Genomic DNA, 26007 nt, shown 5'->3' with positions numbered 1-26007 from the left:
TAAGAGGCTCAAGTTCCGCCCAGGAGCAGCAAGCCCGTGTTAGAATGCGAAATTCCCCACAGAGGTGAACTCGGTAAGTATGGCGACTTTTCACATAATGGTAATTATAATAATATTTGTAACATAAGAAGTAACTCCACGGGTTGAGAAAATGTAGAGCGGAAATAGATAAGAAAATCGCTGTAGTTCACATTATCTTGCTGGACACGCTGGAACATACGCAGACAAAAGACGCGGACGGCTATCGGCGCACACTATACTGACTCCCGAAAGATATGTGTATAGTGAGTTCCGAACAAGCACACGAGTCTCCGATGCAGTCCAAGATGAGCAGGCGTTACAGATGAAGAAAATACACAATTGACATTGTACACACTCTTAGACACAAAAGTAAAAACACTGCTTTATCACACAAAGCGTACAATGGTGAACATGATACACATATTAGACAACAAGTGCCGATAAATGAAGCGCAGATAAATACAAATGACGGAAGTCGGTTACGCTTACAGAACTCGGCCAATGCAGCCCCTAGCACATGTTTAATTTTCCGGTTTCTTTAAATAGATGTTCAAGTACGTTAGTGCTTTTCGCTTTGCAGATGATCGTCCTCTGAGTGAACAGACGTTACTAGAGCACCGTCCCGACCGATCATCGGCTCAGAAGACAGTGAAGGCACTTTAATGCTTTCTCAGAACTACTGGTTAGCGCGAGCGTCTTTGACTCAAGTGCTGTCCGTACACGTATGTACGCCTTCTCTCTCCCTTCTCTCGCTTCCCCTTCTCCCTTCCCCCAGCGTAGGGTAGCCAACCAGACTATTGACTGTTTAACATCCCTGCCTTCCTATATTACTCTCTCTCTCTGTTTCTGATGGCGATTTCTAAGGTCCATGTTTTTTTTTTAACCATTATAAACATGTGTGAAAAATCTTTACGGAAGCTTTGGTTGTTCCTACCGTCGTGGTCGTTTCCACTGGAGGCGACGACCTGGTCTGCTTTCGTCTCGCGGTAAAGACATTCGGCAGACTTGCACCCAACTGAGCTTACCCCGAAAAAAATGGAGCCTATAGGTGCATTCCTGTTTGTCAGTGAGAAGAGAATCAATTCGATCTTACTTTGTATTCATGTAATAGTTGCTTGAATTTCTTGCAGAATCGTGTCAGATGTGCGTGACCGTTGCCGGGCGTCGCTAAAATTACTGCCTTGCATTTTTTCTTTCTTTTTTCGCAGCTGGTGGTCGGTATGTGCGCACTCCCTCATTTGGAACGTCCTGCTTAAACAGTTTTTCCGGTGTGTGGCGATATCGTCGTGCTTACGGACAGCTTCTTCAAGACTAATTTTGTTTCTCGCTACAGGTACGTCACCATTTGCTCAACGTGTAACAGATTTCTATGATGCTATCTTTCTCTACGCTTTGCGAAGCAGAGGCTTGGTGGCGGCTTAGCCATTAATCAATGGCCACGGGCATTGCATATTTCTTGCGTATTCGGTACGAGTTGCATTCGAAGCGCCGATCGTAACCCGTTTTTTTTTACGTTCGGCAATCCGCTTGTTCTCGGGCTTCTTTTCCATTTCTTTTTCGGTACTTTTTGTCGACGTCACGGAGTGCGACAGACAGGGGTGCCGAAACCACCTGTTAAGGTAGTCTAACCAATGTCCTGCCGATTCCAGCCTGAGCAAAGCAGTTCTGCAGAAATACACAAGGTGTAGGAAGTTTCATGAAAAGTAATTGGGATTGCGAATAGACAACCCGGAGTCATCCAGTAGAGAGACACAGATGGTAAATTGCTTGCAAATTTAGAAAAGAAAAAGGTTCATGGGGATTTATAAAGACAGCTAACAAAAATTCAGGAGAGAAAATCCGTATGATAACACAAAGAGAGGCAGTGCCTTGCCATTTCAAGCCCGAGTTGGCTGCCTAATCGCGTAAACATGCAGGAGCGAATATTCGCAAAAGGGTGAAGCGAAGTCCGGAGACGACTCCGCGCACTGTAATTGAACGCCAAGATATTCACCCAGCCACGACTGCATATAGAGAACGTCGAGCTTCCAGAAGCACTGGGATTTGAAGCGGATGGGAGTATTGACTGGTCAGCAGTCGAGGACAAGGAAGAGCAAGGATACGTTTAGAGTATTGAGGGGGGGGGGGGAATAGAGAGTTCGAGCTCGAGGCATAGCTAACTTTACATTACAGGCATAGGGGTTTTATTGAACCAAGGAGTAGAGATAGGCAAAATGCTAGACTGCACTAGATGTAGAAAACTTGATTAGGCTAGTCTGACTGTATGACTACTTGACTATTTGTTGCCACATTGTTTCAATGACGCCGCCATTAGAAATCATCAATCATGGAAAGTTTAATAGGGTGAATGACAATCGTTCCCACTTCTTAGTATACTATAGTTATACCGTTTTTTACGACTGATAAAAACGGCACTGTCAAATATTTTTTCTTGTTTTACGAGAAGCAAAATTAAAAATGTGGCCGTTCATTCTTTCTACACTAGCTTTCAGTTTTCGCCTGCGACAGCGTCCTTTTCATTTTTCCTGGGGTGCGCTCTAAAAAAGCAGCAACAAACCTCGTGATAGCGGCACTGCAAATTGCACCAAGACTCTTGCTCAAGAACCTTTTGAGTAGAAGGCAACGAATATCAAAATAAAGCGGCAGAGATCGGGGCGCGGTTGGCAGGATGCGCCCGCCGGCTAGAAAGCAATCACGCGATGCCTAAATACTGTTGATGTTCCATTCCGTTCTGCCTTCAAACTTCAGCAGTCTAGACACACACACACACACACACACACACACACACACACACACACACACACACACACACACACACATATATATATATATATATATATATATATATATATATATATATGTATGTATCATAAGAAGCCAACAAACACTGACCCCAAGTTTTTTCATCCACTTTAATTTCCACTAATTTATCGTTTCCTTCTTTCATTTAATAAGCACAAGTAATTTCCCCTATGTTCTCCTTGGTGTCAGTGTTTGTAGGCTTCTTATGATAGGACTAATAAAAATCGGGCCCCTCGGTTAACCCCCGTTTATCACGTTTATATATATGTATATATATAAAGGATGTTCCACATCCACTGCCAAGGTTTGTGAGCGGTGGCGCTGGCTAACATCGCAGGGTTAGTCCAAGTAGCGACACATAAATATCCCAGAAAATGAATGTGATGACAACGCCGGGCGGTATATATATATAAATATTAGAGCGGAGAAAAACGAGCATCTCGTTTCAACAATGCTGAGGTTATTTTCTTTGATAAAATGTGAAACTCCGTCAGGTATTTAACCGGTAACCGTAATGTAAACAAGGCGATGCTCAGGGTGCAGCCATCGTGAATACATCCGGGACGTTCAAAAATGGTGAAACTCGGTTCAGGTTTTGTACATATCACTATGCTCGTATTTTCATCGAAAGGACGCATTGAAGCACTCAGGCAAAATTAAGCTTTGAACGGAGGTGCCTGGGCCAGTCCATATGACTGTTTTTCTAAACGTTTCTGTCACTAAGAATAAAAAGTGGCCGTGTTATCGTTTCTAGAGCCGAACGAATCGTGGTCATGAAATTTAAGCACATTTTAGTGCACCCGAGCATGCCAAAAATTACGACGTGTAGTTTTAAGATTGCACCGGTATCGAAACGTTCTTGAGGAAGCTTAGCACAAGTTCGCATAATTCACTTGATTAAAAGTGGGTCGCCAATGCAAATAATATCCGGGGCAGACATACACTTTCAATTATCTTTTTAGCGATGACCATTTGACTGAAAGTGGTTGATTCGACAAGGGCCCTGTCGTCATTTTATGACTATTGAACCCAATAAAAATGATCAATGACGCTATACGTAAAACCTAAATCTCGATCGCCCATGAAAGCAGCCTCGTAGTTTATAACGGCTTACGTAAATATGATTCAAAAATTATTAAAATGAGATACAAAATTTTTCTGCATTCTGTAAAATAATTTTCTAGAAACTTGTTTAACTGTAACTTTGTTTTCTAAAAGAACTACCAGCTCTGCAGATTTGCCATATATGCAAGCGAGGATCAGCGTTAAGCTTCTTACTGCATGTGTTCGGCGCATTTTGTGCTGCGTGAAGCTACGGAGTTTTAGAGCGCAGCTCTTAGGCGCCCGTTCCTGCGGAGAGCGTCGGCTTCCTTCGTAACCGAGCGAACAACCACAGAGAAGGATGGAAATACTAAGGCGGAGCGCAGAGGAGGATGAAGCACGTCAATAGCGAAAAGAGAGCGAGGATGAAAGCGGAGGAGGAGGCTGCAGTGGAACTATGATTCAGAAAACGATGGAGGAGGTTATGGCGAAAGTCTGAGAAGTGTAGTGCCACGCAAAGCGCGCTCTGCGCCGACAACGGCTACGAGATGGCGCCAGAGTAGCGAGCGTCAAGCATATGGAAACAAAGCGCTGCATGAGCGGAGGTCTGTCGGCGGCGGCTGCTGTAAATCGCGCCCGCGCGTCACCCATGCACTGCCTCTCGCGATCTCCTGATTAGCGAGGCAGACACGTCGCACTTCGATCCGTTTGCGACGTCTCGCACGAGATAGGTTGTCCGCGCCAGTCAATATATCGCGAAATGAAAATACATATAGAGCTGCGCTCAAACTTCGCGTTGGGGAGTGTCGTAATTTGTCGGTGAATTTTTTCATGAGAAGTCTCTTCTCTCAAGAGCTGCAACATAAGCACAGCTGAAAAACTCACAGCCAGCAGCCATGTCAGTTTTGTCAATGGGACAACGACCCAGAAAGCAATACTGATGCCGGCTATGCACCGGAAACGCTGAACGCGCGGAGTTATCAAATGTGGCTTTAATCGCTCGGTGTGTACCGAATTCAGAAGACGGAAATTATTGAAGGCCACTGCAACTATGGCTCCACAATGTGTCTAATAATTTCTTTGTCGCCTTCCATCTAAATGTCCTTGTAGAATGTATTTTTTACTTGTCTGACGTTCATTGCCAATCCTTCGAAACGTATGCAAGTTTTTGAGGTGCAGGTATAAGGTTCAATGGGGCTAGCAGAAATATGTTTCTGGCTACACTGTTTTGTTATCAGCAAGATAGGACTATGCGTAAAATAATAATAATGAAAAAAAACTAATGGGAATTCTTTAGCGCATATCTGCAGATAAATAAACTGAAGAGAAAAAAACGGAAGAACGAGAAGCGCGAGTCCCTAGACATAAACTTGTTCCTAATAGCTTTCGTATAAAATTTAGCGGCGATGGAAACTGTGCTTTCAAGACCTGCGGTAAGCACCGTCCAAGTATTGTCCCAAGCGACATCGGCTCATAAGGTGGTTTGTATAGCACTGAGTGTTCAACGGCAAAGTAGCACCAATGAGCACACTTCTATTCTGCGTAATCAAACCAATAAACCAACCCCATTCTTCAGCCACTGGGTATGGGGTCATTCTTGGCCAATCCTCCAGAATGGGTACGTGCAAATGTGAGACAAGAGACATAGAATCATTAACTGTATTTCCATATGCGTCGTAGTTTTCAGCACTTACACCTCTAATAACCATTCTTTCCTCGACAAACATCAAATATCGCCTCAGTCCTGGTGTCATCGCTGTGTGATGATGTTTTATGGTGTTTAATGGTACAGAACTATAGTATGGCCATGGAGCGTCAGAGCAATGGTGGTACATCACTGCTTCTACGTTAAAGACAATCGTACGCATTGCGTTTAGTTACGTATACCATTTATTAACCGCATCACTAAAGCTTCGCTTCAGATACTACAGATTCCAACATCTGGGTCTGATCTGCATGTTTAGTTTTTGTATTTTTGTTTTGCATGTACAGGCAAAAGCAGCCCGAGACAATTTTTTATACCTCGTCAGCGCTGCTTTTTTTACAACTCTATATGGTATGCGATAAAATGAAGCTATGCAGGAGAGTGCGCCCGGTTCCAGGTGAAGAGGTGCGGAAGTATGGCACAGCGATTGAAGCAGGTGATACAGATTTGTCAATCTCTCTGCTCTTGCGTGCTTTCGCACTAAGTTATATTCAGGAGAAATTCTTTTCTGCGTGCCGACAGAAATCTTATTGAAGGAAATCTGACTCTTCTATCGAAGCAGCCTTTTGCTGAATTTGTATAAATCGGAACATTACCAGGACTATTCATGTCGTTTTTCATCAGCAGAACGCCGGATCACATATCCGGAAAAAAGCCTATGCGTGTCAAGCTTTCTGCTCACAGGGTCAAGCTTTGAAGATGCAGTTCAAAATATGACCTGAAAATAGTGCACAAACTGAATGAAATTATCTGTTGCAACTTCATTGAAGGCTTATCTTCACAAAATGACACCAAGGCCACTTTAGCACCATTCACCAAAATACTCCCAATTACATGGCATAAGTGCTGACTACTCAATTTTTCCATTTTTTATATCTAGAAAAAGAAATCAGAAAAATCCTTTTCTATATTGCCTGTTTTCTTAGAGTATGCGCGTCTGTACTACGATCTAAACAAAAATATTCCATACTTGTGTGCCGCAATCCGACAATTAAGGAAAACTTAGTGGCTCGCAACCATACTTTCGAAGTAAATTTGAAGGTACTAACAATAGACAAAGATGTGGAAAGCAATATGGCAAGCAGTATATTAGTGTTATGAACGTTGGGCTCGCGATTAGTGAATTGCGTTATGCTCAAGCTGCGCGCCTGGCAAGATCGGAGCCAGGGACTCGGCGTTTTTTGAGTGTGGAATAACGTTGTCCGCTCAAATGACTATCGACCGAAAAGAAGCAAGAAAGATGAAATTGCCTCCGGGCTATAGGGAATCTGATTTTGGTTATTCTTATTTGAACATTTTCAAATAAGAACACGAAACAAACACAAAGTAGCTGAGCTTGGAAGCAAGGAAGATTTCAATATACGCGAGAGCAGATAGTCGCGCCAGATCTGTGGAGGGAGCGAGAGGTTAAGTGACGGCGGACACGATGAAAGTCGATCACAATGCCAAGAACCACAAAAAAAGGGAAAGAAAACGGTAAGTTGTGGAGAGTTCGTAGGGCGCTTTTTAAATTACACTCGATAATTCGGTTATCTGTTAACGAGCGCCGGCTCCAAGTCAGCGCCGTCTCTCCCGTGTTTGCTCATTTGTTGCTGCAGGGCGAGCGCAATCTCGCATTTGCAAATGCCCCGCATGGCCCGACCCGCGTAATTTATGCGAATTCCTTCGTGAAAAAAAAACGAAAAAGAAAGCTGCAGATAAAAGCGCGCCTAAGCACTGGAGCAGCAGGTCCCGCTCCTTCAGCTTAACTGAGGAGAATACGTGCGCCAGTAAATGTTCGCGCTCCGCCTTACGCCGACGCGTTATCACGTTTTTCATAGGCTTCCTGAAGATCAACATGGAGACCGAGAACGCTTCTTTTTTTGAAACGCAAGTAGTGGTTCCGGAAGAAGACTCTCGCAATCTTAGTAACGAAGGAGGTAAGCATGTTTTCGACGCAAGCAGCAACAGCATCCAGGTAAACGTAACCTCCTCATCTTCATTATCACCAGCCTGTGTTCTGTCGTGGTTATGTCCGCGGACAGGCGAAAGCCTCTCCCTGCGATCAATGATCGGTTGCCCCTGTCTTGCGTCAGCCTGTATGAAGAGAGAGAGAGAGCAAATGATAAAGGAAAGGTAGGGAGGTTAACCAGGACTGAGCCCGGTTGGCTACCCTACACTGGGGAAAGGGAAAAGGGGACTGAAAGATTAAAAGAAGAAGAGAAAGTCCACTGGGGATATCGTTCGGTCACTCAGTCCGGGTCACAGACGCTGACTCAGTCCAGTAGCCTTCAAATATCGCAGCAGAGCTTTTGTGGCCTTTCGCAGCTGCGATATGCGAGGCCATGGTCCCAAGATCTTCATCAAGGTGAACGGTGTGCTGTCTAGCTGATTGAGAGCTGTGCAGAGGTCATGTCTTTCGTTTTGAAAAGATGGGCAGTAGCACAGTAGATGTTCTATAGTTTCCTCGGCACCGCAGGCATTACAGTCGGCGCTATCAGTCATTCCAATCAAAAACGTATACGCATTGGTGAATGCGACGCCCAAGCGTAAGCGGCACAGCATTGTTGCCTCATTTCGCTGAAGTCCTGGTAACAGCCGCAGTTGCATAGAGGGGTCGAGGGAATGCAATCGTTCTTGGGTGAATTCAGGTGTATGCCACTTCTCTAATGTCATACGGTGTGCTACCTTGCTTAGGTGTTGGGCTGCATCGCTCCGCGATAAAGGTACAGAAACAAGGGTTGCTCCTTCGTGGGCTTTCCTAGCAGCTTCGTCAGCGAGGTCGTTGCCGGAGATACCACAATGGCCGGGCAGCCACTGAAACACGACGTCGTGTCCTTTCGCTATCATACAATGGTGCATTTCTCGTATATCCGACACTAGTTGTTCACACGACCCGCGACGAAGAGATGACAGAAGACATTGTAAGGCCGCCTTCGAATCGCAGAATATTGCCCACCGATTAGCGGGTTGGTTGTTAATGTAATCAACGGCACCTCGGAGGGCAACAAGCTCCGATCCGGTCGATGTTGTCATGTGAGAAATCTTGTATTGGATGCTAATTGATCGTGATGGTATAACCACTGCGCCGGTGGAGCTGGTCTGAGTGGAAGAGCCATCCGTATATATGTGGACTCGGTCAAAATAGAAAGTGTTCAAACAATCCAGAGCTGCTTGCTTCAGGGCCAAGGTAGGCAGGTCGGTCTTCTTTCTTATTCCTGGTACCGTGAGACGCACTTGAGGTTGTTCTAAACACCACAAAGCTGAGGTTGAACGTGCTGAGGGTGTGAAGCCCGATGGTAGACAGGCACGATGGATGCTGACCTCGTTGGAGAAGGACGCCTGCGGTCGTCGTTCTGGCAGGCAGGCAAGAGAGCTTGATTGTATGCGTGAAACATGACGAACATGGGCCCTAAGCGTGTCGATGCTAATGTAAGTCGTGATCGGATGGTCTCGAGCCAATATAATGGTTCCTGCTGTTGAGGCGCTCCGCGGAAGTCCTAGGCAAACACGTAGTGCCTGGGCTTGCACGCTCTGTAGTTCTCGAAGATTTGACTTGCATGTTTTAGCAAGCACGGGAGAACTGTAACGTAGCAATCCGATAAAAAGTGCTCGATATAACTGTAGCATGGAGCCCACTGACGATCCCCATGTTTTCCCGGCGATAAACTTGAAGACATGAACAATAGATGTGAGCTTCTTCTTCAAATGGGCAACGTGAGGGCTCCAAGAGAGGTCCCGGTCCACAATGACTCCCAAAAACCGATGATTTCTCTGGTAGGAGATAGGCTCGCCATTAATGCATACTGGATAACGAGACATTGGTTTTCGTGTAAAAGCGACTAACGCACATTTTTCTGTTGAGATGGTAAGGCCTTGTGTGTGAAGATAGTGAGATGCCTGTGTTGCTGCTTTCTGCAGCTTTGCGCGAACCTGCAGACGAGTGACCGCTGATGACCAGATGCAGATGTCGTCGGCGTAGATTGAGACACTCACTGTTTCCAGTAGGGATTCGGCCAGCCCGAGAAGCGCGAGGTTGAAAAGAATAGGGCTTAGAACCCCACCTTGGGGAACTCCTCGGCATATGTAGTGGTCGGTAGTTGGACCACTACATATGGACAACGTTTCCCATCAACCCATTCTAGACGCTCTTTTGACGATTGAACTAGGAGGGCGAGTATATCGATGGATCAGAAACTACTTGACACAAAGGTCCTTGTTTGTATGAAGGAATTATAGACGTCTGTGAAGTGTTTATAGGCGTTTTATGAATTAAGTATAAGGCTCCTTGTGCATTCAATATTTCTTTTGCTTGACATAACCTAGCAACTGTTGATTAATCGTGTGGAGCTAGAAGATTGTAAGCCATCAGCAGAGGTATTGTTGATTTGTACGCTAGTATTGTAGAGCAATAAATCTTTACCTAAGATATAAATCTACAACTATAACTCGTATATACCCTCCACGGTACAAACGTATATGTATGTATGTATACTACTTACCACATAACGCCAACAGACAATGAAACCAAGGAAAGCATCGGAGAAATTAACTGCCATTTAAATAGGAATGTAGAAAATAATGAAGAAAAGAGGAATGAAAGTGGACGAAAAGATAAATTGTCGCCGATGGGAGCCGAACCCACAACCTCCGCATGGTGCGTGCGTTGTACTACCAATTGTGCTACGGCGACGGCTTTCAATTCGCCCACTCACCTTCGTATCCATGTGTACTAGAACTAGCCACAGGAGCGTTATCCAGTGCCACTCAGAGCCAAGGTGGGCGGATGTGGAACATCTTTTATTGCCCGATGGCGTCGCGAACACCTTATCTTAGGAGAGCAGGCACGTGGCTGATAAACCCTCTCATGCTACCTAATCACATCAAGGCTGCCAGATTCGAGACCATCGCAATGAATAAATGACAGAACAAGAGGAACCGAAGGGATTAATTTTCTTAATCATGACCAGATAAAGCCAACAAACAATGCAGCCAGGGAAAGCTTCGGGGAAATTAACTTTCCTTGGCTTTAATTTGCTTTCATTGGCTTCATTGTCTGTTGGCTTTGTGGTCATGATTAAGAAAATCAAGCCCCTCGATTCCCCTTGTTCTGGCGTTTATTCATTGCACTCCTTTTAAGTCAAACTGTCTGAGCCTCTTCCGGTGGTTTGAAAGTATCTGTCTAACCGCTGTCGACTGCGCAGGCGCGCACTGATCTCAAAACGTGCTCCCACAACTCACGGAAACCTTGCCACCAAATATATAGAAAAAACATTTCTGGTGGTCGGTTACGAACCCGGTTCCCCCAGCACAAAACACACCACGGACGAATGCGTAAAAAGACAGAATAAAACACTGTTACGAATTTCCCTTGTGGAAACCAGCGTTTTCAGACACCTTGCGCTTGAACAGCGTCGCATGGCAACATTTTAGTTATGAAGAACGAGCGTGCGCATCTTCTAGCTAACGATGAAGATAGAAGTTAGGGGACGCATTCGTGGCGTAAATTCACGGCGTGTCCCTCATCGTACTGCACTTTGTAAATAAAGAGACCTGCACATTGTACACATTATACGTTGTGTTTCAATGCACCGTTCTCCAAAACTAAGAAAGCTTCACTTACCTGGGCAGACATCAGGGATGCGTTCTGCCTATGTATATTTATACATATATTTTTTGTATTATCTCTTTGGTTTACGTTTTAATAGCAGTACTAATCCTTCGAGGGGTAGGCACGGTTAGCAAGTTCTATCATAACTAACCCACTTTCTATGCGTTAAACACACTATAATGTAAATCCACACGCAGTGGACAGTAACTTTTTTATAATTAACGCGGATGTTTTTTCTTCTTTGGTTACCTTTCTGTATTTTTATCTTCTGAATGCTTCCTTTGTGTGTGGGGGGGGGGAAAGGGGGGAACAGTATATTTCTGTACCTGTAGTATGTGTGTGCTTGTCATATTTCATAACGGATATAATAGGCTCTGATGCAGCCTATACATACCTTCCCATTCAGTAACAGTTGTTAGACTACAAACAAAGCAACTAGCTTTTTTTTCTATTTCCAGATCGTCAGTAGCTATACTGATTATGGAGAGGTAGTAGGGCTAGCAGAAGAAGCCAATAAATAATGCAACACCTTATTATGCCAACTTCTGCGCATAAACGAGAACTACACACTAAAGTGGCAGCGACAGCGTCGCGCACAATGAGTGGCCATCGAATGTAGGGAGAGTATTCAAGTCGGCGTAGTATTTGCACACGCTTCTCCGTATACATCCAACAACAATCGCTGGGGCTCACGCAAATTCTAGTTCTAACGACCGCGTTCACGTTGTGCGTACAGTCTGATAGACCCGCCTGCAATGCTGTCTAATTGGCGACCGCGTTCATGAAATTTCATCCACACGAAGCGCGTCTTATTCGAAAGCAAGACGCGAGCATAACAGCGAGTATATGGTGAAAGCAGTCTACGGTACAAAGAAAAATAAAACAATGCACACGTTGCACACTCAGCTGCAGTAGACACTTTGTCGCCAATTTCCGAGAGGAAATTGGGGCCAAGGAAATTTCTGACGTATAATGAGGAACACTGCGTGCTCCTCGTTGTTTGGCCGTTTGGCTTCCAGCGCTAAACTTAAATACAATGCGGGCCCCTGGATATTTCTGTAAGTACGCTCGCGAATGAGGGAAGGTATTTTCTGCCAAATTATTTATCCTTCAACGCCTTAGAGGTGCTGTCTTTGTATGAAGTCCAGTGCTCGACCACTGCGCGGTCTTCGCAATGGGATCCGCCGACCAGGATTCCTGCGTAAAAAGATAGCAGTCTCCGAAAGCATCCGTTGCGAAATATGCTCGTATTGTTTGAATTGAACTGAATTCTGGAGTCTTACATGCCAAAACCACGATTTGGTTATGAGGCACGCATAGTGGGGGACTCTGGATTGACCACCAGCGCATTTTTTTTTATCGTAAGGTATTTAGGACATGTTGTTGCCTTTAATTGGTGCCGGCTACTCCTTTTCTCATACGGATATAAAGAGAAGAGTAAATCATAACAAAAATATTGAAATCATAACAACACAAATTCCGGTAACATAAGTACACTATAATGTCACAGTATAACTGGAAGACAACTTCAAATCATAAGAACGCGAAGTCCAGCCACATAAGTAGACTAATGCCACAATAAAATTGAAAGTCAGCTCAGAAACACAGCAACACAAAGTGCAGTCACGTATGTGCATTAAAGTAAACAAAAAGTCCAGTCACTTAGCTAGACTAAAATAACGGCACATAAGAAATCACGGATTAAATTCTTATGAAGTTACAAAAGACCAGGTATTGGATCGGCCAAAGTCGGGTAAAAGAATAATATAGAATGTGCTATCACATTTAAAAACTCTACTCAATATTTTCCGAGAATATTGCTCGCTTCAAGAAATCTGTGAAGGCCCAGTAACGCTCGTCTTTGCAATGAGTATGTTGGCCAAGGACCTAAGATCTTCCTGAGCCTGAAGGGCTTGTGATCTAATGCTACTAAATCAAGTGCTGAGCGTTGTCTGTGTGTGTTGTGTGGCGACATTCTAGCAGAAGATGCTGTACATCTTCATCAGCGTGGCCACAAGTGCATTCCGCACTATCAGCTCTTGAGGTTTTATGTGGTAGGTGTTTTGTGTACGTGGCACCTATCCGCAGACGGTGAATCAGCGTTTCAAAGGATCTGGTTGTATTTAATGTGGACGAGTTTTAAATTGAAGTGATGGGTCAATGTTAAATAAATCTGAAGATTTCGAGTTCTGATCAAACAATGTCACTTTGCAACCACGGGCTGATATCTGTCGTAGTATGCGGCGCAATTCGCCTTATTTTAGAGGGAGACCATGTGTGGCGTTAATAACATGCGCTTTTCCAGCTGCCTAATCTGCCGCAATATTCCCAGGGATATTGCAGTCGCCAGGTACCCATTGGAACATTACTGTGGGATTTTATTCACATGCTTTTGTGAGTTCCTTAAGTATCTCGTTAACTAATGCCATGTTTTTCAAATAGCTGACGTCACTATGAAGTGAAGACAAGGCTGCCAGCGAGTCACAAAAGATGACCCATTGTTCCCCTTGCTGCATTGAATTTATGTAGCATAGCAAAGACAATATTGCTAAAAGCTCTGTTGCTGTTCATGAGGTCATGTGAGAGAGTTTAAGCGTTTATATTTGGTTCCATTCTGGAATGACAAATGCAGCTGTAGAAGAATTTTCCTGGCAAGAAACCATCTGTATACGCTTGAATATAGCCAGGATATCAAAAGTATATTTGGCATAACACAACTTGTTGTGCCGCTAGCATACACATATCTCGTTTGCGAATATTTCCCTCAACGAAAAGTTCAATTTTTGAAACTACGATTGGCCATGGAGGGCAAGAGATACCTGAGAACCAAAATTTGTGATCTGGTAGTAGATCTTTGTGCACCTGAATCACCGAATTGATGTTCGTCCTGTCTCTCTCAATTAGTGCACATGCTAGTGGGTACCTTTTCTGCTGCACTGAAATGCAAAAGTAGTGTCGACAAGTCTGAGCCGTCCTCATAACAGGAAATGGAGGATGACGTGCCTCTGCAATTATTAAGTTACTTGAGGTTACTCGAGGAACGCCTAACCATACTCTAAGGCTCCTCACTATTAATCGGTGGAGTCTCTCTTCAGATGAACGGGAGATTTCATGCAGAATAGGTGAAGAATATGCTACCTTTGCTTTATAAGGGCATCATGTACTTGTAGTAAGGACGAAACCGACCCTCCCCATGTCGTTCCTGCTACGCGGCGAAGAAAACTTATTAATGAGTTTATTTGTACTTCAATGGTTTAATGTGAGAAATCCAAGAAAATTGCCTGTCTAGTATAACCCCCAGAAATTTGTGTTGTTTCACTATGTCTAAAGGTTGTCCCTCAAGGCACCGCTGAAAATCCTTTAGATGTCCTCTGGTGAAAGGCAACACAGCCGTCTCACTGTAAGACAGTTTCATTCCTCTTTCCTTTAAGAATTTGTCCACAATGTTTAGGCCTTCCTGCAAAGTTGATTGAACAAGGCTACTACTTGAACCAGAGGCCCTAATGCAAACATCATCCGCATATATAGAGCAGTGCAATGCAGGTGGAAATCTCCGCGGTAAATTATCCGTCATATATTTAAAGGGAAACGGACTTAAGACACTGCCTTGTGGGACTCCTTGAATAATATTATCAGAGGAACCTTTTCCTTCGCTTGTTTGAATAAATATTGACCTGCCATTCAAGAAGTTGGATATCCACCATAGAGCCCTTCCAGACACTCCCAGTTCAAGCAGGCCACATAGTATATGTGCAGGGCTCACTGTGTCGAAGGCTCGTTTTGTGTCTAAAAAACCGCTATTGCGACATTTCCCCTAGCTCGTTCGTGTTCAACATACGTACCGATATACTAAATTGCATACATGGTCAGTCGCCGCCTTCTAAATCCTGTCATATTGATCGGGAAGTGCTTCTGTTTGCTCACACCACCATAGCAGCCTAATGTGAATTATTTTCTCCGTGACCTTGCGTAAACAGCTCGTCAGACTCACAGGAGAAAAGATTCAAGAGAAAGAGGTATTTTGCCACGCTTCAAGATAGGTATCACACCTGCCGTTTTCCAAGAGTCAGGGCCAAACTCATTTTTCCACAAGTCATTGAGTAATTCCAAAAGTGCCAATCGACCCTTAGGTCCCATGTTTTGCAACATACCATATGTAATGAAATCGGAACCTACAGCAGTCTTTGTCTTACAAGACGCAAGCGCACATTTTAGCTCCATCACAGAGGATTCGTAGTCTAATTGTATGTGCTGTGACTGAAAATACGCAAAAACTTTTTGTTTTGCCATTTCAACCAAGCGTTGTAACCCATCACTAGTAATATTTACGCTTGTTCTAGTTTTAACTTTGCAGAATTCATCAGCAATCACTAATTCTCAAGTATCCTTGGCTATTACGAGAGCACGAAATCGTTGTGTTTGAACTACAGGGCCATTTAATTCACGAATAGTCATCCATACTCATGGAACTGGTGTCAGGGCAGACAACGTTTTGCGAAATTCACGCCGTCTTCGTTTCCCCAATTTGTATAGTCGTCTCCGCATGTCTGAGTGGATCTGTTGCGAATTTCTATATGCTTCTACATTTCTACTCTGGTGATAAGCCCTTTCTGCTCTTCTTCTTACAGCTCTCCAATGTTCATATTCTCCATCAACTGATGTGTACTCGCCAGGAATCGGCACTTGTTTCGTACACATTTTCATTGTTTCTTGTATCGCAGATGTGAGTTTTTCTACGTCAGCTTCACAACCCACTCGACTGGACAAGCGTTAACGAAAGAGCTGACAGTTTGTTATATCCACGTATTTTAGTCTCGCAGTACTTTTTAAACGCAGATGTGATATAAAGATTGTCAAGTGGTCGCTTCCACGTGTTTCTGCGTCTGTTGTCCATCCAACGTCGGTAACAAGATAATTAGAGCACAGTGTTAGGTCTATGCAACTGGCGTATCGATATATCCCCGCATAAATGTGGCAGATCCAGCATTCAATACTGACAGATTACATCTTCTCGCGGTGCGTTGGACGATATTCCCACGGGCATCACAGTGATTTCTCCCCCATGTTACGTTGTGTGCGTTAAAGTCCCCACATATGATAATATTTGATCCTGTGATGCTGAAAATGTTAACAAAATTATCAATCGTAATACGTCTCGATGCTTGCAGGTATATGCTTACGTCTTTTACACATAGTTTTGCGAGAGATACTTTGCAGGCTACATATTCAGGAAAATATTGAGCTGCTTGATTAGATGAGGTGAGAGGGCAAATCATTCCGAACGCAGATCGTTGTTCTACTGTTTCCAGCTGCACGAGATGATTGATATATTATGTAATTAGTAAGACGGAAGTCATCACGTACTCCAGCCTCTTGTATGCATAGCACAGGAAAGCTGTTCTGTGCAACTAACTTGCAAAAATCAGCAGATTTCAGTCGAAGGCCATTAGCATCCCAGTGAAATATTGCGACATTTTCGTAACGACTATTCAGGATTGCCATGCGGTAGCACTGATATGGACAGCTGGCTCATTAATGGCTCCGTAGACAACACTGCCTTTAACTCTGGAAACTTGTTTGCCAGAGGCAGAGCTGTGACAATTGCTCGAACTGAAGCAAACAACATGGGTAGAAACACAGAGCGGCGCGGTGTTATCCTGCAATGCCGATGTTCCAGTCACCTTTGGAGGTGATCGCTGAGGGGTGTTCTGAGAAGATCGCTGAGGCTGTCCTAGGTTAAGTCGCTGATATTGTTGTGATGTGTGGCCTTCAGTGGCCGTACCAGAATTATGACTCCGCTGTCTCTGAGACCCTTGCGCAGCTTGCTGCTTTAATGCCGAAGAATGCAATGGTTCTTTCAAACTTTTTTTTCAGTTGTTGTAAACTGGCTATTATTGGCTGGGCTCACTGCATCAAGATTCGGGAGGGGCTCCTTGTGTCGTGGTTGCTTCCCATGAAATAATTCATGTTTGCGTAGCATGGATGCGGCCTTATTGTATGGACATCCTGAGATAGAAGCAGTAAGATTACGTGCACAATTCGCACATTTAGGCTGTCTCACTGACTTGTATTCAGCATGGTCATGGTTCTCAGAGCAGATTTTAGATCGACGTGTCCCACGACAGTTTTTTGCCAGGTGTCCAAACCTCTGACATCTATAGCACCTCAAGGCAGAACCAAGGTATTCTTCCACCGGGTGGCTGGTGAAGCCCAAGTGGATTGATTCTCTGAGGCTCTTGTCATCTCTGAAGGGAAGTATCACACTGTGCAAAGAGCACGATTCAACAATACCATCTTCCGGACAGAAGTATCTTGCTTGTCGGCGTACTCGTACTACTCCAAAATCTTTCAAAAAGTCGACCAATTGCCTATCAGTGTACTGAAGTGGAACGTGAGGAATCTTTCCGACATTTCGAGTGTACAAAGCCTGTATGCAGGGTCCTGCTCTTGGACCTGTACTTCGTGGAGTGGAAGCAGGTTTTTCGCAGATGCCACTGAGGTAACACTCACTAAAAACTGCTGTCTCTGTTTACTCGGATCGTTTGAACTTTTTCCTTTGCCACCGAAACAATTTCTGATGCAGCATAATTCGGATTCACTTGCCAAAAATCGTGTCCTTCTTCTGAAGGCCGGAACACCACCGGGATTCCTTCACTTATTTTCTTTTTGTAGGCCACAAATTTGAAAGGTTCTTCATCACACTCAAGGAAGGAAGGAAGGAAAAAGTGGAGAAGGAAAGGTAGGGAGGTTAACCAGTTTGGCTTAACCGGTTTGCTACCCTACACATGGGAGAGGGATGGGGGAGATTAAAGATGGGGAAGGGGGAGAGGGAGAGAGAGCACACAGCACAGCACACACACATCGTCCGTTGGAGTCCATCAATCGGGCATGGTACGCGACGTCACTCTCACAGCCGCTTGTCCAATCCCGTCTCTTTCAAAAACCGAAGTAGTCCGTTTGTCGCCTTCACCTGCGATATCTTCTGTCGGCGGCATGTGAAAATCGTGTCGAGGGACAATGGTCTACTGTCAAGGCGCGCTAGAACAGATGCCAGGGACTGTCGCTGAACATTAAATTCAGGACAGTCGCACAGAACATGTTCCAGCGTCTCCTCGCAAAGACAGGCATTACAGAGATCGTTGTCAGCCATTACAATGCGGAAGGAGTAAGATTTAGTGAAAGCCACCCCCAGCCATAAGCGATAAAGCAGAGTCGCCTCTCTTCGACGCAGTCCAGTTGGCATATAGAGATGCATCAAAGAGGGCAGGTGGTATTGGCGGTTGCTCTGGGTGGTCTGGCTGTTTGTTGTGCACCATAGAGATAGCGTGATCTCATGTGCAAGCACTCGAAGTCTGCTAGCTGCGTCGGATCGTGAAAGTGGTATGGCCTCTTCTTGTGCGTCTTCAAGAGCTGCCCGAGCGGCATTATCGGCGTCTTCATTTCCACTGACGCCGCAGTGACTTGGCAGCCACTGAAACGTCACGTGGTGTCCTTTCTCCTGTGATGTATGGAGTAGGCATCTAATATCGAATACGAGCTGTTCGAATGGCCCGCGATGCAGAGCTGATAGTACAGATTGTAGGGCTGCCTTTGAATCGCTGAAGATTGACCATTGTCGAGGTGGCTCCCGATTGACGACACGAAGTGCAGCGCGAAGAGCAGCTAGTTCAGCAGATGTCGATGTTGTTGGGTGGTCTGTCCTGAAGCTGATGGTAATAGCTTTTGCTGGGACAACCACAGCACCGGACGAACACTGGATGTTTGTGGAACCATCGGTATAGATGTGTTCCCTGTCCGCGTACCTCTCGTGCAGAAGAAGCAGAGACAGTTGTTTCAGCACAGGCGACGACAGTTCAGACTTTTTTCCGATTCCTGGTACACTGAGATGGACTGTAGGGCTGATAAGACACCAAGGGGGTATCGATGGTTTAGATGCAGCGGTGAAGCCCGATGGAAGTTTGTCGTTGTATTTGATGATAGTTTTAGCGAATGATGATTGGTGCCTGTCTGAAGGTAGTGCTGCAAGGTGGTGATAGGTGGCACGTGCAAAATGTCTGATGTGCGTTCTCAGGGCTTCCACCGTAATGTGAGTTCGCATTGGATGGTCCCGAGCAATCGCAAGAGTTGCCTCTGTTGAGGTGCATCTGGACAAACCAAGGCAGACTCTGAGTGCTTGAGCTTAATTGTGCTGCCTGCAGAACACGAATATTTGTCTTGCAGGTGTTGGTCAGTACAGGTAGACTATATCTTAGAAAACAGAGAAAGAGAGCTCTGTAGAGTTTAAGCATTGCGTCTACTGACATCCCCCACGTCTTTCCTGCCAAGTATTGAAACAACTGGGAAGTTGCTGTCAGGCGCCGTTTCATGTAGGCCACGTGCGGATCACACTCAATGGCTTCATAATCGCCTAGGTCGTAGTTTGAAGCACTGTCGTTCTCCTGATTGGGTGTCTCATCAAGACGAAGTCTCTTGCTCTCACCTTCGCTGGGTTCCATCATAGTCACCGGACGAGGGCCGTCAGCGCCTTGATGTTGAAGGACTAGAATCTTGGAGGAACGCGTCCAAGATTCTTCCGACACACATCATGTGCATGACATCATCAAGCCGACCACCAGGGATCTTTAACTAGCCCCGAATACACAGGACACTGGCATTGTTGCATTTCCCCCGATCATTTATCGCTGTTTTGCGTGTCGGTGTCCGGCAGGTCTTTAAGGACCTTCCCTCGCATCAATCGTCGCTTAGAAACTTCTAAAACAATCTCCATTGATCGATGTACCAGAACATTTCCACAACATCGCAGTGGGCTCAGGCCATTAGCAGTGCTACTAGGAAGTGCAACTAGTATCCCTCTAATATTTATTCATCACCACTCATCCCCTCCTTTCTTCTCCGGCTCATCTTCCCCTTGTACATAATAGCAGACTAGAGCACACTAGATCAGATCTACCTCCCTGCCTCTCCTTCAATAAGACATCTCTTTGTCTCGATTTCGACCTGAAGTGTCTTTCGATTTGGTCAAAGGGAGTTGCTTGCTAAAACCGCATGTAACGAAAACGTTATGGCATTATCGCTCATACCTTTGCAGCCGTACTACCCACGCACCTTACTTTGGCATCATCGTGTAGAGGGAAGAAGCCATTAGTTGATCATTCATGCGAAGCGTACGCAGATGTCGCCGTTGTCGCGCCATGTAGGACGCAACCCGAGCTAAATTTAACCTATCACTGGCGTTCAGGGAGGCATAGATCGGTAGTACCTTTGTCGGTCTGAGCATAACTGGTAGCGTTTGACAGACCTCACTCAGCCACAGTAGGTATAATCCATCAAACTCAAACCTGTGCTCATCAAGGGTTGCAAGGCCTACAAACTTCACGCTTGCAGGGCTATGACACCTACGCGTTGCCCGCGTTCAGCACGTAGGAAGCAGAAACGGCAAAAAGAGAATAGAACAGCAAAATATAGGGATATCGTGCCCCTTTGACCACGGAGTAACCTGTCCGTCTCCATAGGGAGCTCCAACTCTCTACGAGTGCGCCAGGCTCGAGCGGTGCCGGGCGCTCTCGGGTGTCATCAGTATGCTGGCCATTTTTTTACCCTAGTACCCAACACCATCTGCAAAATAAACGGGCCCAATATAATTTGGTAGCGAGCACGATTTCAAAATTACACCGTAACACCCACACTAGCTGCTACAAAAGTTAAGCGTGTAAGGTTTCTAATGCGTGAATAAATGCAACTTGCGCATTTGGTTACGCGATTTCTGTGTCCTGGTGCCCACACACCCTCCACAGCACGCACAAACGTTTCACGTACCCCACTGCGGGCCCGCTTCTGATAGAGCATATCCAATTTTTGAGTGCTCTCTGTACCATTGACGCAAATGACGTTCCGATGCAGCACTCGCATGGATTTGCATCGAGCGAGTGCACGTTCCCAAAACCCATGACACGGTGCTTAACACCTTGTCGTTGGCTTCACGTCGCACCTTACCAGTATTTCCCTGAAGACAAGCTACCATCTGTGCGCGAACACCGTAGGAACTGTTCGCAAACACTTTCGCGCGCCTACGGGGTTGTCCCGTGTCACCTTCCTTCGTCCGTTGTTTTATTTGGTGCTTTCGTTGTAATCATGTATAACCAACTCACCCACCAGCATGTACTCAGTGCAAATAATTTCGTTGTGCAACTACGAACTTCGTCGCCTACTGCGACGTGCGATAGCCCTTCGCGAAGATTCACTTTTTCTTTCACAATACTTTGATGACTCATGATTTGTCGTGGCTGCTTTATAGTTCACAGCGCAGCTAAGCCACACATGGCTTTGCTAAATGCTTTCGTTCATCGCGCTCTTGTGCTTCCGACATGACAGTTGTGTTCACGTGATGCCTCATATGCCCCGTCAACGCGCCGCGAGCCGTTCGAGTGGTGGTCGCTCACCACAATATGGCTGCTGCCGCACGGCATGTCCTTACCTTAGCCTCTCCGGAAACTTTCCTTTTGTTTGAATATATTATGGTCTTTTTCATAAAGACTGCGTTTAACGCAACTGTTCTTCCCCTTCTTTAAATGTTTTGGGCCTGTGATAGCGAGGGCTTAACATTTCCACTTTTCCCAGATCCATGAAACGCAACCATACGGAGCACCATTCCTCTGACTTTTAGGAGACGTAAGCCGTCTAACGTTACGCGTGTCGAAATGGCCTTTCGTGCTGCTAGGGCATAACGAACACAGTTGAAAATGGTCCTGTATAAAATTCATAGAAGTTTGTTTTCTGGAAAGGTAGGCGTAGTAAGTTGACAGAAGTTGCTTTCTGACTCCTAAGCTAGCAATGCATACTCACTGAAGGAAAACGAATAAATATACGGCGTGGAGAATATTTCATTCATGGGCCACTTTGTTGCCAACTGGTTAGGACAGTTCGATCTCAGTAAAAGGTTTTATAAAGGAAAAGGCAAGAAGTTTTGAAGTTGGTAGCAGCGTTGCTTGTTATTCATTGTATTGCAACTTTATTCATTTATGGCGCAGGGCCATCACTTGCCCTTACGACATAAAACACCATACATCACAGCACTCTAAGCGATACCCCCGTTTCACTCCATTCGATCAACCAGTCCTTTGAAATTGTGTTGTTGCATTCATCACTGATTTTCATGTTCGTTACTTTCCATGCGTTCTGAGGTATTTCATCTTTACTTTTTTTTCCCAGTGTTTGTCGTAACAATCCGCTAAACTTCCAAATTTGCAGGATAAGTAAGCTTCTGCGGCATCCGCGTAGCCCAGGCGTGGGAGTTAACAAATCATACAAATCTAAACAAACAGCACGGCTTTTTTTCAACCTGTAGGAGCAGCTGCCATCTTCAAGGACATTAGACTTAACATGTGGTTACAAATAGAGTGTCGTTCTTGCCCGAGAAACTCACACTGCTGGCAGTGAAAAACGGAAGTACGCGCCATGCAAATTATATACCGTATAGTATAACTTCTTTAGCTCAGTAAGGTGTTTACGCTAGCGGATTTCTCTAAATAGCTGTATCTCATAGTGTTTTATCGATTGTGGTACAGGCGATGGCAGATATGAACACCTGATAAAAAGTAAACCTGCACCCCTCACGGAGCATGGACTACTCAAGATGCTTCACTGCCGAAATTTCGCACTATGCAAACCGCAACGACTGCCCGCCAGCTTGCTCTGTACTCTGTGGAATAGCTGCCTAACCGACCTGGTGGAGAGCAGTGCGTGTGATGCCTTTCTTTCAAGGAAGCGTTCAGCTTCCAAAAGAAAAAACAGTGGACCACGGGCTTTCCAACCTCTTGCTCTACAACTTCGCGCATTTGACTTATTTAGCTGGCATGATGTAAATGACACGGCTGCATATATGTTTTATGGTTTTTCGTTTTCTCCTGCATTGAAAGCTTGAACGATGACGAAGCAAAACAGAACAAAAATAATAACTATAGTGGATACACAGCAATGACGTGTTCGCACGTTCTGCGGGCTCGCAATTGTACTTTCGCAGCCCCCAGCGGTATGACGGCGCACAGCAAGAACAGCTCGGGGCGTACAAGGCGTCATGCAATTTGCAAGAACACGCGCTCGCGTAAAGAAGCGCATATACCGCTCCCGAGTTATAAACGAAGCATTTGCCATTCGTTCTATATGCACATTCCGTCTTTCGTATGTGCTGAAAGAAAGAAAGAAAGAAAGAAAGAAAGAAAGAAAGAAAGAAAGAAAGAAAGAAAGAAAGAAAGAAAGAAAGAAAGAAAGAAAGAAAGAAAGAAAGAAAGAAAGAAAGAAAGAAAGAAAGAAAGAAAGAAAGAAAGAAAGAAAACACAATAATAGTGTCGGAGCGAGAGGGCGCGGTGAGAATAGGCACTGCTGCGGAGCGCAGCTTATGTAGCACGAGGCAGGATGCTTACTCAGCTCAAGTATCGCAGCAAGAAAACCCGGGCTTGCACCGCGAAAAGGCACATTGCGTCCCCGTTTGCGAGGATAACAGATGGGCGCTCACCATTGGAAGCTCGTATCTCTGTTTGCGCTTTCCCTTCTCGCGCGCTTGGCAGTCGCTTTAAAGCGAGCTTTCCCCTTTGACAAATGGACCCAGAAGGCGCGTACTCGAAAGGAGCAAAATCGAACGGGCGGAAAGCTGACTGCCTTCGCGTACTCCGCCGCCTCGCGTACACCTCCGCCGGAGCGCGAGAGGAACGGCCTTTCTCGCGAGCGCGGGAGCCTGCTTATTGCGGCGGTGCTGTGTGTGTGTGTACCTGTTGAAAGACCCGCGGTAGGCGCCCTCTCTCTCTCTCTCCATTCCTCTTCTCGGCAGTTCCTAACGGCTTCAGGCCTTTGCTGCTTAATCACTTGCTTTCAAAGGCTGACAAGGTTAATAAAATGCACTTTCGCCGGGTCTGGCTGTAAAGTATGTCAGCCGGTATACGCGTTAAGTGTAAACTACGTGACGCAAACAAGCGAGTGGTTCTTAAACGAGCAGTCCTGCATTTCATACCGTCCCTTTATTTGGCTAATCAGTAGAAAGACGAGACATTCCGCTTAATGCCTTACTGTAAGCTTAGCTTGAACACAGCGCCCGCGTGCACAAGCAGCGCGTTTGTGAACAAAAACGGAGCTGGTACTTGTCTAAGTGGTGCGTATTTCCATCCATCCATCCATCCATCCATCCATCCATCCATCCATCCATCCATCCATCCATCCATCCATCCATCCATCCATCCATCCATCCGTCCGTCCGTCCGTCCGTCCGTCCGTCCGTCCGTCCGTCCTCTTTCGTCGACCCAGAAAGCGAAGTTGTCTTACCAACAAGTAAGTATGGTAAGTCTTACCAACAAGTGGTATGGGCCACTAAGTATGTACTTCTTGTCGTATGCCATCAAGGTCGTTCCATCGTTGTGATTACAGCTCGTGATCCAATTCTCGTCATGCAGTCGTCATGCATTCGTTGTAACACCACCATCCTGATGCAGTCGTTGTCGTTCCAACGTCCTCAGTCCAACCTTCGCTATTCGGCTCTCGTCGTGCTGTCATCGTCGCGCTATCGTCATCATGCAGTATTGGTCATATAATTTTCACGCCATCGTCTTGATACACTCGCCGTCATCCCATTGTCTTCATGGCCTTGTCATTTCATCGTCGTCATACAGTCGTGATCATGCAAACGTCATACCATCGTGGTGATGCCGTCGTTGTCGTTTCGTCGTCGTCATTCTAGCTTTGTCGTCCCACTCTCACCATGCCGTCGTCATCACTCATTCATTTTACCGTAATCATCACGTCACTAACTTCATCCGGTTGTCTTCATCCCATCATCGTGATTTTGCCTTTGTCGTTGCATCGACATCACTCCTTCTTCGCTACTTCATCATATCATCAGTGCGTTGTTGTCCTAGACTCATCGTCATGCCGCCATGCTCATGAACTACCTTGGCATGGGAGTGTCATAGCAAAGTGGGCCGATACCGGAAAGATTGTATGTTGATTGTATGTTGTGAAAGATTGTATTGTATGATTGTATAGATAGCTGAAGCAACAAAAGTCTCAGAATGATAAGCATAGATTCTGAATAAATGTATCTTCAGTAATATGGTGTGTTATTGCATTGCTTGAAGGCTAATCACATTACCGTCGGCAGTCATCGTAAGATCGGTTGGTACTACGCAGACGAGCATTAGTGGTGCACGCAAGGTAACGTTTAGCATTTACTCATCAGTTTTGTTGGACTACATGTTGAAGAAATTAAACATTCGCCCTCAATATCAACGCTAACTGTCGTCAATCAAAGCAAACAGCACAGAAAGCTTCGCCTACATCGATTCCCGCAGTGCGTGGGATCCGCATTTTTCTTTTTGCTTTCAGAAGAATAGCATTGCCAACACTGAGCAGAATTTCTGATCGAATTAGCTGACAAGAGGTGAGGAGCAAGCTCAAGCGGAGAAGGTTTCGATGGGGCCGAGCCAGCACAGTGAAAGTATATAACCGCATGAAGAGGATGGTGCGAGCGTATGCGATTTATTCGCTTCTCCTTACTTAGCTTGACGTGGCTGGTCGAAAATCGCAGCGGCTTGCAATGGAACGTTAAAAAATGTCGCTACAACGGATCCTCAACAAAGAAGTTCCGACACGTTCCGAAAGGGCTCGATGACGTTATACTGCCATGGAAAAGTGTTTATTATACGCAAATAATCCATGCTCCCCGGCCACTCTGAGTTGCCATTGCCAAAGCAATCAGCGAAGCAATAGAAGCGAAGCAATAGAAGCAATCTTCTATTCCTTTCGGAACGAGGCAGTCACCGGCTATGCAGAAAAAAAATCAGTTTTGTTCATCATGTTAATGCGT

General features: G+C 45.4%; 1 long non-coding RNA gene across 1 annotated transcript in view; it reads left to right on the top strand.

The window, feature by feature from the left end:
* Positions 1-625: 625 nt before the first annotated feature.
* Positions 626-26007, top strand: part of LOC135903042 (uncharacterized) — a 53015-nt gene continuing 27633 nt past the window's right edge. Inside the window, exons 1-2 of the long non-coding RNA XR_010564693.1 lie at positions 626-743; positions 1230-1354. This is a non-coding gene — a long non-coding RNA (uncharacterized lncRNA). The remainder of the gene's footprint in view (positions 744-1229; positions 1355-26007) is intronic.

This window comes from Dermacentor albipictus, chromosome 1 (assembly GCF_038994185.2).
Source record: "Dermacentor albipictus isolate Rhodes 1998 colony chromosome 1, USDA_Dalb.pri_finalv2, whole genome shotgun sequence".
NCBI classification, from domain to species: Eukaryota; Metazoa; Arthropoda; class Arachnida; order Ixodida; family Ixodidae; genus Dermacentor; species Dermacentor albipictus.
The sequence above is the reverse complement of the archived record's forward strand: the minus strand, read 5'-3'. Positions and strand labels throughout refer to the sequence as shown.